This window comes from Phragmites australis, chromosome 21 (assembly GCF_958298935.1).
Source record: "Phragmites australis chromosome 21, lpPhrAust1.1, whole genome shotgun sequence".
Classification (NCBI taxonomy): domain Eukaryota; kingdom Viridiplantae; phylum Streptophyta; class Magnoliopsida; order Poales; family Poaceae; genus Phragmites; species Phragmites australis.
The window spans coordinates 18281049-18293170 of NC_084941.1; positions in this window are offsets into that span (position 1 = coordinate 18281049).

Sequence of the window (12122 nt, forward strand, 5' to 3'; positions counted from 1 at the left end):
GTGACTAAGATAGGAGAATAACATCAAAGAAATTTGTGAGACGGCTATTCACCCTTCTCTAATCGCTATTCTCAGTCCTACAATTTTGTATGAGGGTGCAACCCATGATTGATTTCTTGTCTTCTTAGAGGGTGGGTGCAAATTGCTCGTGTATCCATTTCAAGAATCGCAAAATTGAATCCTGACTAACTAGTCATACTGACTCTCAGATCATTGTCAGTGTCAACAATACATCCCCTGAAAGAAACTTCGATCCAAATAACCTCTCGAAAGCACAACTGTGTGAAATAGATGACATAAAATAGCACCACAATGTAGCATTAAGGAATGTGCTTGAACAAGGAAATACCAAATAGTAATGTGCTTGAAGTACCAAATAGTGATGTGCTGCATGACATAGCACTGTACAATGAAGTATCAAAAGAAATCAGCCAGCTTATAACAAACAAAACATACAAATGGTCGGCACAATGCACCACCATATGAATAAAGTCAACCGGCCCAAAGAAAACGTAAGACCGGGTTCTCATTAATAATTTGGTTCATAGGTGTCAGTCTTGTGGTCTGTTTGGGACAGAGGAATGGAAAACGGTGGAATTGAGAAAAACCACAGGAAAAATATAGGAATGCAGTGTCAAAATATAGAAATGGAAAAATACAGGAAATGGATGAGAATGAGCTTTAGGAACGCAGGAATCCATAATATAGACATTAGAAAACAAGGGAGCGATTAAAATAACATAAGAGCTTGTTGACGGTTTAATTAAGAGACCTGCACACCGTCAAGATCCTATCCTACGATAGTTCCCATCGATCTACTGACGTCTTTCTCCACACGCACACCGTTCCTCTCTCATGAAACTGTGAAAAATTTATCGTAAAAAAAATGATAAACCTAATAATCCTGTTTATCGGCGGGGGCCGGTAAATTTACTTATCAGTTAAAATTTTTGATAGTTTTTGAAATTGACACATTTTAATTCCCGAATCCTACACACGAGCAATAAAATATCGATCTGCAGGCTGCAGCTCGCCAAACCATCCCTCCAACCCTAATTTATTTATGTGTTATTTTTTATTCAAATGATTTAGATACAATCTATATGATTTTCTAAAAAAATTGAGCCCTTTTTTTGAATTTTATCCGAAAATTTTTATCTACCACCGATAGATTTATGATAAATCCGATAACCGTATTTATCCCTAAATTTCGATAATTTTTATTACCGATAAATTTTTCTTGCTCTCATCCCGATCGAGTTGATGGTGCAGCCGGGGTCGCGGGTTGACGAGCGCGGCCGGAGCAAGCGACGAGCGCTCGACGACATCCGCGGCGCGCACCCGGAGGTGTTCTCCTTCTCGGACCATGCTCCCTGGCCTTTGCTCGAATGTGCTGCAAGCTGGATTTGCTCAAAAGATTTGTGGGGAGCTTGCTGTTCTTTCTTTCTCCGTAATTGTTGTTAGAATAGAATAGGTGTTTGTCTCCATCTCTTGTCACTTTTTCTTTCCTCTTTCTGTTTTAAAGTTGAAATCTTGATTTGGGAATGGATTCTGCAACAAAATTGTAAGTGGAATACTTGTTCGTCCGCAAAACTGCAGCACTGCAATGTTGAGGAACAACGCCGGGTAAGCATGATTAGCACGTGAGCTTTGGAGCGAGCGTCGTGGGAAAGTTTTCCCTGATCTCGGAGCTCATTTTTCCTGTCCTCCCAAAGTACAGGCTTTCCTCCGAAGTTTTTGTCCTGTTCCTTTGTTAAAAACGATGAGAGAGACAATCCAAAAGAATGTGATTCCTACACTTTTCCTCCGTTTTTCCTTCAATCCAAACGTGCCCCTCATCACCAATATGTGGATTTCTGTGATGTCTCAAACCTTTTTCAACGTAGTTAACAGTGAAAAAGAGTAATCGTGCAAAGGGATGACGGTTTAGTGAGGAGACAAAGTAATTTGCAATTTCGAGGAGGTAATTATGTGAGATAACCATGCAAGTTCGAGGAGGTAATTATGTGAGATAACCGTGATTCGAGGACGTAATTATTCCACTAGTTTCCTACACAAAGCAAAAGCCTGTGCACATGTGTGTAGTCCCATCTCATTCATCCAGATAATAAAGGTGATACTCTTCTTACTGTAAATGTAGGTCGTTTTAGTCTCCTCAACTATTCTCTAAATATAAGTTATTCTTAAATTTCTATGTACTTTTTTCTCTTTTGTTTTATTCATGTCCTTATTTAATAAATGCTATCACTCTCACAGATGAATGAGTTATTTTTCCAATGCAGAATAAATAAGGGGCAACAAGGTCATTTGATCTACTTTCTTAATTCTTGTGCATAAATATAAAACAACCTACATTTATAATTGAAAGAAGTATATAATTATTTACTATTGATCTCAATGGTATAAAGAAAATGTGCACATGTGCAGTATAACTAGATGCCACCCTCAGTGGCGGATATAAAAGAGAGGGGCTTTTCTTCCTCTTTTTTCCCCTCTTACATAGGACGAATGCAGGCAGCTGCACGGCAGTCACAACTAATCATGTAACTGCAGTACAGCATTACATAGAGTGTATTTGACATGACACACATTTTTGCCTGCTCTCCTACCTAGGCAGAAAGAAGAGAGCATGACAACGAGACATGGCATGCTACTTGAAAGAGTTCGCGATGTCGATAACAAAGCGATATTTCACATCTCAGTTAGTGAGCCTCTCGAGAGCCTCGTTGATATAATCCATCTTGATGATCTCAATCTTTGGATAGATTTTGTTCACTCCACAGAAGTAAACCATTTCTGTGATGCCCTTTGTTATAGACTACCAGATATGGCACGGGCGAAGCTAGACCTCAGTCTACCTTGATGCACCACTCAACATACCCTGAATGAATGTGCCATGCATACACTTGCAGGAGTAAAAGGCATCACAGACTTGAGGTAGGGGTGCACAAAGGGTGAGGTATAGATCTATAGCTAGTAAAAAAAAAAAATTGGACCCTCGTGCACCTGAAATATTGGTTCAGTCTAAATCTAATTGACTTGTGTTAGCTAACTATTTTCACTACCGTTACTCATCTCCATCTTCTACGTTTCCTACGGATACATGTATACCAGGTCCTGTGGATCACCGTGGTTGTAGGATAGTTTGTTAGCACTAGAAACTCTCCACGCTCATGTAATCGCATCTATTTAAGCCCTGTAAGCAATGCAATACAGCAGCGAGTTAATCTTTCTTACATGGTATCACAGAGCACCAGGTTCTAATCCTATTTTCTCGCCCACCCTTCCCGTCTCCCTTCCTCATCGCCATGGCCGACTCCACGGCTGCCGCCGTAACCACCAGTGCCACCTCCTCCAACACCACCTTCACCTCTCTTTCTCCGACGATCTCCAGTGTCAACATCAAAGCCTTGATCCCCTACACCCTCTCCATGGAGTCCAATAATTATTGTAAGTGGAGAAATCTCCTTCTTCTTGTCCTTGGACGTTTCAACCTTCGCATCCACGTCGAGGATGGCGCACCCCGTCATAATGACCCCGACTGGGTCACTGAAAACCTGCAAGTCCTCATGTGGATCTATGCCACCATCGACGAGAGCCTCACCGACATGGTGATGAGCGACGACTCCACCGCCTACGGAGTCTGGGAGCGGCTGTGCTCCATCTTCTGCGCCAACAAGCCCTCCCGTGCCGTGCACCTCGAGTCTGAATTCCATGGCCTCATTCAAGGAGATCTCTCCATCACCGCGTACTGCCACAAACTGAAGACGCTCGCGGACGCCTTGGCTGATTGCGACCAGCCTGTTGGCGATCGCACGCTGGTCCACTAGCTCATTCGCGGTCTCAACCCGAAGTTCCATGTCCTCAAAACGATCATGCCTATTCTTCCCACCTTTCCCTCATTCATGCAGGCGCGTGATTATCTCCTCGTAGAGGAGCGCTCCAAGGCACATGAGCAACCTGCAACCACTGAGACGGCGCTTGTCACCACAGGCGCCTCCGGTGACGACGCCATTCTAACGCGCAACGACAACAGCAACCACAGTTCCTTCACCACCACTAACATCGTGGGCCGTGGTCGTGGCTATCGTGGCCGTGGCCGTGGGCGCGGTGGCCGCCACAACGGAGGGCGCGGGCGCCAGCACCAACAGCAGCAGCCTTCTCCATGGATGGCCTCCTCTCCTCAGTGGCCTGCGCCGTGGTTTGGTCCATGGCGCGCCCCCTGGACTGGTGCTTCCGGCCCCGGCATGCTTGGCCCCCGCCCACCTGCCGGCCCGGCTCAGGCGTACCCGGCTATGCACCAGACTGCGTTTGCACCACTGCAGTCTTCCTCGTGCGACATCAACGGCCTGATTCAAGCTCTCCACGCTATGTCGCTCCAATCGCAACCCACTAATGGCGACTGGTACATGTACACTGGAGCCTCTTCTCACATGTCCAGTGACGCAGGTACACTACCCTTTTATTGTCCTTCATCTTTGCATGATTCTTCACACGTCGTTGTTGGCAATGGGTCCTCCATTCCTATTCTTGGCACGGCTTCTCTTCCTCTTTCCACACCTACACGTCAGTTTTATCTCCATGATATTCTTCATACTCCTTCTCTCATCAAGAATTTAATTTCCGTCCGCAAATTCACTCGTGATAATGCCTGCTCCATTGAATTTGATCCCACTGGTTTCTCCGTGAAGGATCTTCGTAGCAAGAAACAAATAATGAGGTCCAGTAGCACTGGTGACCTCTATCCCTTCAACGGCTCCAGCAAGATCACGTCGCCCATGGCTCTTTAGGCGTCCTCCTCTCTTGATGTGTGGCACAGGCGGCTTGGACACCTTGGACGCCAGTCTTTAGATCATTTACTTCGTACCTTTTCCATTCCATATAATAACACTCAAAGCATGTCTTCTATATGTGATGCTTGCCAGAAGGGTCACCATGTGCGTTTACCCTTCCCTACCTCTCACTCCATTACTTATTTTCCTTTCCAAATAATTCATTGTGATCTCTGGACTTCACCCGTTGTCAGTTTTACCGGCTTCAAATATTACCTCATTATTATTGATGATTTTACCCACTATACATGGACTTTTCCTTTGCGCCACAAAGATGAAGCTTATACTGTCCTTCCTGATTTCTATAACATGGTGCTCACTCAATTTCACATCTCTATACAAACAATTCAATGAGATAATGGGCGCGAATTTGATAATGCCTCCCTTCGTCGCTTTCTCTCTTCTCACAGCATTCTCTTCCGGTTATCTGGTCCCCACACATCGCCTCAAAATGGCAAAGCAGAAAGAGCTATCCGAACCACGAATGACGTCCTTCGAACACTCCTCTTCCAAGCACATTTGCCTTCCTCGTTTTGGGTAGAGGCGCTTCGCACAGCCACTTACTTACTCAATCGCAGACCTAGCAAACCACTTCATCTCGTAACTCCTTACCAGTCCTTGTTCGGCCAGCCTCCAGCATATGCGCATCTACGTATCTTCGGTTGCTTGTGTTACCCCAACCTCGCCGCTACTGCCACTCATAAGTTGTCTCCGCGCTCTACTCCGTGTCTTTTCCTAGGTTACCCCCCTGAACACAAAGGTTACAGGTGTATGGACCTCGCCACGCGCAAGATCATCACATCTCGCCACATAATTTTTGATGAAACTCAGTTTCCTTATGCCTCCCAGGAGAAATCCTCGGCATCAGCCACAAATCGGGCGGCCACAGCAGATCCGATCGCATCTTCCTGGGATCTGGTGCTCACCCATCGGCGTCGCATCAATTCCCCGGTTGCTCCGACATCAGTTTCAGGGGGGCTGTCCCCTCCGCAGCTAGCGTCTCGCACTCCCTCGTCTCCTCCTAACGCGCCTCCACAGCCAACATCCCAAGCTCCTGCTTTGCCCAACCAGCCTGACTCTTACGCATCGCCATGTTCTCCCATCCACCTAGCGCCTGTGCGTCATCACATGATCACCCGAGCCAAAGCAGGAATCATCCAACCAAAGCAACATTTCAATCTCTCTACCAACACCACCATGATTTCTCCCATCCCTACCAACTATCGCTCTGCCCTTAAGGACCCCAATTGGTACAATGCCATGCTCGAAGAATTTAATGCATTGATGATGAACAATACTTGGTGTTTGGTGTCTAAGCCTGCAGGTGTCAATGTCGTCTCCGGAAAGTGGATTTTTCGACATAAATTCAATTCGGACGGTTCCCTTGCTAGATACAAGGCTCAGTGGGTCGTACGTGGCTTCACTCAACAAGAAGGAGTTGATTTCGGTGAAACTTTTAGTCCGGTCATCAAACCATCAACAATTCGAGTGGTGCTCAGTATTGCAACTTCCGCACATTGGCCAATTCATCAAATGGATGTCAAAAATGCATTCCTTTATGGTGATCTCTCGGAGACTATGTACTCCCAACAACCCGCCAGTTTTGTTGATGCCACTCGGCCTGACCTTGTTTGCAAGTTGAACAAATCATTGTATGGCTTAAAGCAAGCACCTCGCACTTAGTTTCTCCGGTTCCAAGGATTCTTGCTCAGTCTTGGCTTTCACGCATCGCGCTCTGATTCTTCTTTGTTTATTCTCGACACGGGTTAGCATACTGCATATCTCCTTCTTTATGTAGACGATATCATCCTCACCGCCAACACCGCATCTTTTCTCCAAAGCATTATGACCAAACTCCAAGGTGAGTTCTCCATGACTGATCTTGGTCCACTCCAACACTTTCTTGGCATATCTGTGTCGCGCAACACCTCTGGCCTATTTCTCTCCCAATCATAGTATGCTCTTGATATTCTTGATCGATCCAACATGCTAAACTGCAATCCATGCCTTACTCCAGTGGACACCAAGTCCAAAGTTTCAGCTCATGATGGTGCCTTGCTTTCGAATCCCACCGAATATCGCAGCCTTGCCGGAGCCTTGCAATATCTTACACTCACTCGCCCTGACATCAGTTATGCTGTCCAGCAATTGTGTTTGTTTATGCATGCCCCGCGAGAGACACATCTTCAGCTACTCAAACGTGTGCTTCGGTATGTCCGCGGCACTATCAACTATGGCCTACAATTACGTTGCACTTCCAACCGTGATATTGTGGCTTACAGTGATGCTGATTGGGCCGGATGCCTGGATACCAGGCGATCTACTTCTGGTTATTGTGTTTTTCTTGGAGATAACTTGGTTTCATGGTCATCCAAAAGGCAACCAACGGTGTCCAGATCCAATGCTGAGGCCGAGTATAGGGGCATTGCATATGCCGTGGCGGATACTTGCTGGCTTCGTCAACTTCTTCAGGAATTACATCATCAGCCGAGCAAAACAAGTATTGTCTATTGCGACAATGTAAGTGCCATGTACTTGTCCAACAATCCAGTGCAGCATCAAAGGACCAAACACATTGAAATTGATCTACATTTCGTTCGTGACAAAGTTTGCCTTGGCGAGGTTAAAGTGCTACATGTGCCGTCGGCATTTCAGTTTGCGGATATTTTTACCAAGGGCCTGCCTAGTCCATTTTTTGCTGATTTTCGTGCCAGTCTGCACATTGTTCCGCGTCCAGACTGAGGGGGGCTGTTAGCTAACTATTTTCACTACCGTTACTTGTCTCCATCTTCTGCGTTTCCTACGGATACATGTATACCAGGTCCTGTGGATCACCGTGGTTGTAGGATAGTTTGTTAGCACTAGAAACTCTCCACGCTCATGTAATCGCATCTATTTAAGCCCTGTAAGCAATGCAATATAGCAGCGAGTTAATCTTTCTTGCAACTTGTGTTGTGTGCTTTGATTCTACGAGGTGCAGGGGGGAGTAGTGGTGAAAGGGGATGGAAGGCTTGAAGGTGGAGCGGTGAGGTCAGCCTGTGGTGGCCAGCGGCATGGTGGTGTGGTGGCGTGCGCAAGGAGGAGGGGCTTCGGCTACAGAGCAGGGGCGGAGAGAGAGATGAGAAAAACCTTTTCTTTCTTGATTGATATATCTATAGGGGTACAAATCATTTTTATATAGAGGCAAGTTACTTGGCACCTAAGTAAACCTAAAGGATGGGATCTTATGGATTGATACCCTCCTGCCTAAAACGATCCAAACTTCCCTAATTATTTTACTTCTTATCCTAAAGATAAATTGTTGGTAGGTCCGGCTTGGAGGAGGCAACAGCGTGCAATGACCAGGTAGGGTCTTGCCGGCTGCATGCCCTAGGTCGGCATGGTAGCAACAGCCACCTCCTTGGCTACTATTGTGGCCACTAGGTTGGGTCGGCCCATCTGCATATTCCCTACAATTGGATTTCATTTTCTAATTAAATAATTAGAAAAATCCTCATTTTTAATGAATCTTGTTTTATTTCTTTCTCTTATCTTGCTAGCTCTATACCAATGACTGAAATAGGCATTTCTTCTTTCTTATCTTAATAGTTACATCTCCTCACCCTTTCGACTCTAGCTTGTCCTCAAGCTGGAACCTGCATGCTACAGCTCCTCAATGTGCCTCCTCTTGAGGCTCCGTGGCAAGGTTCCGACACCATATCAAAGTGCGATGCTCACTGAGGATGATGTTGGTGATGAGGTTGCGTCGAGTGTGGTTGAGCTAGAGCTGGAACTAATAGGAAATGTCTCCGATGTAGCTTTGCATGGCGAAGAGGCATCTAGTTGGCCCTGTCACATGCAAGTTCAGCTATGGTGTGCCTGGCACAGGGATGAAGTGGTGCCAGATCCTGATCTCCATGGTGAAGGTTGCTTCCTCCTGCGGTGTGTCATAAAAGCATGAACGAAAAAACAGGCCTGGCTTGCTGCACACATTCAAGGTGAAAAGAAAAGAGTTACGTGTTGTTGGCCTGCTTTCCCTCAAGTCGTAGCAAAGTTCGTAGACCTCCCTAGGGTGGTCGCTATCCCCTGGTTCTAATTGTTGGGAAACAGGTAGGCTACGTTAGTCTAAAACAAAAAATTTCTACCACATTCATCCAGAAAACTATGCTAGTAGGAGATCATAGATCGTTACCATTCGTCACGCAGTGCAGCGGAAAAAGAGTTGGAGTAGACCGATCTAACGTCGTGTGCGTCAAACTCCTTGAACAGCTTCTAGATCAGATTCGTGACCAGCCCCACGCAGGTGGTCACACTCCTCAACCAACTCCGAGCAGGTGGTCATGCTTCTCGACCAGTTCCGAGAAGGTGGTCATGCTCCTCGACCAGTTCCTCGACCATCTGCCGATCAGGTCTATCGCGACCTCGATCAGTTCTGAGTGGTCGTGTCATGCTATCCAACGAGATCCGAGTGGTCGCGTTGTGCTCCGCGACCAGACGAGCAGGTATGTCAACCAGTGCGTCACAGCCAGCGACCAACCTCGAACACGTCGTGATCAACCGTCGAGAATATCAGCGCCGTAATAGCAGTAGCACCTCTACGGTATTCACACGTACTGGGCCAAAACGCCGAGCGCCAATGTGCTAGGACCTCGCGCGTAGCTAGGGTTTTGGGAGATCGTGTGGAAGGCTGCAGTTTGGGTTTTGGAGTGGCTCAACCTTGCACGCCCCACCCCACGCCACTCCTTATATAGAGCTCGTTAATGGGCTCCCACGTTGGAAGCTCTTTAGAACTCTAACACCTTATAGATCACAATCCAATCAAACTCATATACGAATCCAATTCACATATTTTGTTCCAACCCATTAAGTGTGTGACCCGTTAGGTTCATGTACCAACGGCTACGACTCAGAAACCCTTTCCAAATAGAAGTCAATAGCGGTCCCTAGCAGGATATGTTGACTTCCGAGTATACACAAAGATCATATCGGCTGAACCTTGATATACACATGCACCGATCCCTTTGCCTCACGATACCAGTCAAGATTAAGGTGAGATACGTGTCACCCTTGTGATAGCTTGACCATTCACTCGATCAAGTAGTGGATTCATTATGATTAACTCTTTAATCATATTAGCATGACCATGTACTTTCTCAATCCAACTACTTCGAGGGGCCCAGAGATATCTCTCTCGTTATTAAGGAGGGGCAAATTCTATTTTGATCACTCACACCTCACGACATGTTTCATGAAAAACCCAAAAACTATCTAGTTACGGAATAGCGTTTGGCAGCTCCAAAGTATGTCACTACATATTTTGGGAATCAATGAAGATCTCAGGTCTAAGGATCCTATAGGTACACCATCTGAGATAACAACTGATGGCACATCATAAATAACAATCCCAGTACTATCTCAATGTGAATCTATCTAACATCATGTTCTCTAACATAAATGTCCACATTATTGATTCGGTATCTCTATACCGATGATCCATGAAACGTGATCATCAATCAATACATGTATTGGTCTTATGAATCATCCCAATGATATGTGATCAGAGATCAAATTAGAATAACATCATGACATAAATAAAGAGCTCCACGAACAAGTCACATACTTGCTAATTAATCTAAATGATAGTCATTCTTGGAATAATACATTATTTAGAAGTATATGAACATAGACGTGCGATATAATTATCTTTATGATTGCCTCTAGGGCATATCACCTTTATTAATGGAGGGGAGCGTTGGGTGGGGCAGACTTAGAAGGAGACTCCACCCACCGTCAAGAACTTGTAGCCAGTATAGTTAGTGAAGATGATGTTGCAGGAGTCCATCGTCAAATGTGGCAGCTCTTGTAGAAGGATGACATAAGCTGGAAGGATGCCTGGTCGTCCTCCCTCTGAATAGCATGTCTCATACATGGTGTTGATGAAGTGTGTGAGAATAAGAGATGATATCAAAAAGTAGATGTGATGGTTGAAGAAGATGATGTTGTATGTGATAACTGTCCAAATCACACTTGGTTTAAACAATTGTGCTGGCCATCCAAAAAGTTAAGAGCTAGCACATGCCCGTCATTCAATGTGTCGTGTGATAACACACATCTAAAATACGTCATTCGCAGCCACATTCCGATTAAAACGAGAGCAATCCCGGCAGTCTCGATATATGCTCAACAAGCCCAAGATCATAGCATATATTGTTTACAACAAGCATAGCATATCAGGACATAATAGAGTGCAAGTATTTAACTTATATTGCATGTCTTAATAATATTACAAGTCCATAGAACTAAGTGCCACAATCTGAAATTTAAAGAAGAGAGCTACACATACAAGTGCAAACTAAAAACTGCCTAATGAACATGCTAGAGAAGTATATTACAACATAAGTTCTTCATCTAGCACTTGAATGGAATGGGAATCAAAATACCCATTGGTTAGCACCCATGCCCTTGAATGAACGGTGATGCTTGATCATGCTCCGATTCTCCTTGACACCAGTCACTCGATTGCAAGGGTGGGCCACAAACCATTCAAGTTTGAATTGGAATGGCTACATCATGAGGGATTTGTGGAATGAGTCACATACATGTGGAAGTGATGGAATACTGGTCGGATTCCCATGCAGAGATGGACAAACAAACTCAGAGCACTGAGATCTTAGAGGATAGGTGATAAACACGGACAAGACGTACAAAAAAAAAGAAATAACTATTGAAAATCATTGATAACCTTGACAAAACATCTGAGATGCGAGGGTTGACTAATTTTGAAATCAACCTAAAAAAAACTAGGCTAACAAAGAGTTGGTTAAACTCTTGGTGAAAAGGAGTAAAAATGGTACTAAAGAGCTAAAGTCAACCGTCCTCTATGGCGACAATAATACGTGATACTTTTTCACCTGATTGTGAATGGCAAACATAGGAAAAAACATATCTTTTGCCTTTAACAGGACAAAGGCACAATCGAAGAGGAGCCACAAATTAAAAACTATATAACAAAGTACTACAAAGATCTTTTCGGTCTGCTTGAGATCAACCATTTCCCATTGATAGAAGCGCAACGAGAAGACATAGCTTAGATGACAAGTGTCGAAAATGATATCCTAACGACATCTTTCTCAAAAAAAGAAGTGCAGGATGCGGTGTACCAAGTGGAACACAACAAAGCCCCTAACCCTGATGGATTCTCGATAGAGTTTTATCAGGCATTTTGGATGTCATCAAGGATGATCTGATGATGTTATTCCACGATCTGCATTCTGGAACTTCACTGCTTCATAGCCTCAACTTCGATGTAAT